The sequence below is a fragment of the Nicotiana tabacum genome, chromosome 4 (genome assembly GCF_000715075.1).
Source record: "Nicotiana tabacum cultivar K326 chromosome 4, ASM71507v2, whole genome shotgun sequence".
Classification (NCBI taxonomy): domain Eukaryota; kingdom Viridiplantae; phylum Streptophyta; class Magnoliopsida; order Solanales; family Solanaceae; genus Nicotiana; species Nicotiana tabacum.
In genome coordinates, this window is record NC_134083.1 from 54,123,804 (window position 1) to 54,127,459 (window position 3,656).

The 3,656-nt window shown below is 39.7% G+C and overlaps 1 non-coding gene across 1 annotated transcript; it reads right to left on the reverse strand.

Moving 5' to 3' along the window:
- Positions 1–3,242: 3,242 nt before the first annotated feature.
- LOC142180470 (small nucleolar RNA R71) lies at positions 3,243–3,349 on the reverse strand. Its single transcript, XR_012709093.1, has one exon. It is a non-coding gene; the product is annotated as a small nucleolar RNA R71 (small nucleolar RNA).
- Between the last annotated feature and the right edge of the window lie 307 nt (positions 3,350–3,656).

A 3,656-nucleotide genomic window follows, 5' to 3' on the forward strand; every position in this document is an offset into this window, starting at 1 on the left:
GGTTCCTAGTGGATGTTCATTATTGTAGTCACGTAATTATTATCATTTTATTTTGTAATTTATACTTTATACGGAAATTGGTAAAAAGGATCACGAGTCTGACCGAGTACCAGATTTTTACCTTATTTATTTAATGGGATTTATGATTTCAAAAATATTAAAATGAGTAATTAAGTTGTTAGTTCACCGTTGGCTTGCCTGACGACGACGTTAGGCGCCATCACAACCAACAGGGGATTTTGGGTCGTGACAGCTTGGTATCAGAGCTCTAGGTTCACTTGGGTCTCACTAGTCATGAGAAAGTCTAGTAGAGCCTTGTAGATCGGTATGGAGACGTCTGTACTTATCTTCGAAAAGCTACTGGGCTGTTAGGAGAACTTCCCTTCTTGATTCCTCTTCGTGCAGTTTGATTCCTCTTCGTGCAGTTTGATTCCATTAGAACTTATGCCTTCATTTCCTTCCTACTCAATCTTATGCGACATGGAGCGCTTGTTATCAATTGGGCATCGGGGAGTTGTAGTCGTATTGCAAACGTGGTGTAGGATGTTTCTCCCAGCGTACTCGGGCAGGCTATTAACGTCGCCTTGCAGAAGGGTGTTCTGTCGTTTCAGCCCAGTATCTGTATTTCCTATGGTTTTGAGGCTATGCACAGATCATTGTGATGTTCATGTGTTGTTATCGCATAGTGTTGGTGTAATGGTAGGGTGATTGTTTATGTGTCGAGGCAGTGAATGGCTCGAAAGGAGGATTTCTCAGTGCACGGTTTAGAGGTTCGACATTTAATTCCAGCGGAGAAAAGCCAATCGGACTATGAATGTTCAGGCTTTCGTTGATGGAGTAACGAGACTTGATATTTCCAAGCGTGGTGGAATTCTCATTTGTGATGTAGTGTCGTTGTCCTTGTTTGAACGTATTAAGGTTCGCTGGTGCTATGGTCTTCTTTGATTTGCCTTCGGGGCAGGGTGTAGTGAAATGGTGTCTGAGAAGCGGTTGTCAGAGATTCCTGATGGTAGGCTATAATCTCGTATTTTAGTCGCTTATTACACTTCAATTTACTGCACTTTATTTGAGTTTGAGCTTTAATCGCTAGTGTTTTGCACTAATTGTGTGTTTTATGTATTGTAGGAGGATTCAGAGCTATGTACATATTACAGAATGAATTTGAGCTATTTGGAGCTTTTAAGTCTAAGTAAAAGCCCAATGGATTAAGCTGGGATCACGTTTGGGGGTCGAAAACTACGCCTGGATATCAAAAAGTCAAGAAAAATCCGGACTCTGAGAAAACAACACACCCGCGGTGCGTGGGGCGGTGCATGGCGCGCCGCGCCCGTACATTTTCCGGCTGCCTGATATATTTTAACTCTCTGAACTTTCCCACAACTGCCCCACGTGGTGCGTCGCCCCATGCAGCGTGCCTGTGCAAAGTTTATAGAGTTATTATCCCAGTTCGCACAGGAAAAGGTATTTTCGTATGGGCCCGACCCTACTTAGTATAAATACATGTAAACACATTACTTTATGGAGTTTTGACATATCTTAGACCTAAGAAAGCCAAGGAGGAGGTGGGGAAGCAAAAGTGCAAGGATTTCATCATTCAATCCTCACTCAAGACAAGAGTTTGGATCATTTTATGTTTTCCTTTAACTTAAACATTGTTATGATGAATTACTCCATATCCATGGAGTAATTCTCTATAGGGTTTGATGGATTTGGTGTCTTGATACTTGTTTGTGGATAATTAACTCTAGTTTTTATGTATTGAATCGTTTTTGATGTTTTAACTGTTGCATCTATATTCACTTGTTCGTATAATTGAGAGAGACATAACTTGTGATATTGTTGAATTATCTTTTGTTGGTTGAAGTCATTAATTCTTCTTAGTAATCGGAAGAGGCTAGTTGAATTGTTGATTAAACTTAGTTAGGAGGATAGTCGAAAGAGGTTCTCCTAACCACCAATCCATTACGAATTCTTGCATATCTTCACCGTGCTTAAATTGGTTCATATTGTGAGGTTGAAACTTAATCGAGAGAGGAGTTTCTACGAAACGTTTGAACTAATAATTGAGTGAATTCGATAGACTCACTTAAACATTAGGAGTGAATTAACTAGATTTAATCCCAGACAATTATCTTGCACCTATCTAATCAACCCCTATTTTCTTCCATTGATATTTTCCTTGCATACTTTTGTTGTGATTGTCATAGTCAAGTAGCTCTAGATTATTAGTTAATTTTAGTTTTTAATCACATAATTCTCAACTGTTGATCATCTTGGATAGCAATTAAACTAGAAGCTACGAAAATAATAAATAAATCCAATCCCTGTGGATACGATATTTTCTATTCTATATTCGACTAGCGAGCATATTTGAGTGTGTGTTTTCTGCTCGTCAAATTTTGGTGTCGTTGACGGGGATTGTCAAACAATAGTGTTTGAAATAGTTTGTAGTGCAAATTCAGAAATTTTTCTTTTTATTTTTATTTTAATTTTTTCTTTTTACATTGGGTGTTCTTTAACTGTGCGCAAGCTACGGGTTATATTGGTGCATGACTCGATCTTCTGGTAAGGAATTGCTACCATACGAACCAGAAATCGAGAAGCAACTGTGACAGTTGAGAAAGGAAAGAAATCTCCTCGAGAATACAGAGATGGTTGGGCAGTCCTCAACTAAAGAAAAGATGGCAGGAGATGATGATAATATTGATTTGGCTGCGAGAGAAGCAACCCAACTCCGAGAGAAAGTTGCAAGGGATGCTGAAGAAGCAGCACCTAGAGATGCACAAATTGCTTATGAGGAGGAGAGGGCTCAGAGAATTGCTCAAAATCAACCTTTGGGTGTAGACCAGTTCGAAAACATAGCTCCCGGCCAAGGGAGACCACTTGATGATTATGCTAGACCGGTCTACAACCAAGGCTTATCCAGTGTGAGACCACCTCCATTTGCAGCCAACAATTTTGAATTGAAGCAAGGGTTGCTCCAAATCCTCCAAAATAGTCGTGTCTTCGGAGAAAAGATGAACGAAGATCCAAACAATCATCTAATGGACTTCGAGGATATCATGAACACCTTTCAATATAATGGTGTGTCACAAGATGCAGTTTATCTAAGGGCATTCCCCTTCACTCTCAAAGATGATGCAAAACACTGGCTTCGAAGATTTCCCCAGGTATCAATTAGAACGTGGGAGGAGATGACCAGAAAATTTCTTGCTAAATATTTCTCTTCAGCTAAAACGGGCAAGTTTAGAAGAAAAATCCATAATTTCTTCCAGAATGAGACTGAAACTGTGTTTGAAGCTTGGGAGAGGTTTAAGGAGATAATGCGAAAGTGTCAACATAGTGGAATTTAACTCTGGATGCAACTCCAGGACTTTTTGGATGGATTAACACCGACCTCGTGGAGAACATTGAGTAATGCAGCTGGAGGTCTGTTGATGAAGAAGACTCTAAAGGAGATAGTCACTATTCTTGATGAATTGTCTGAAGATACAAATCAGTGTTCCTCTGAAATTGCTGAAAGAAGAATATCAACTGGTGTTCACCAGGTTAATGCTAACACATCTTTGTAGGTACAACTTGACGCCATGGAAAAGGAGATAAGGAAGCTGACCTTAGCTTTGATACATAATGAACCTCATGCAGCATGTGACATA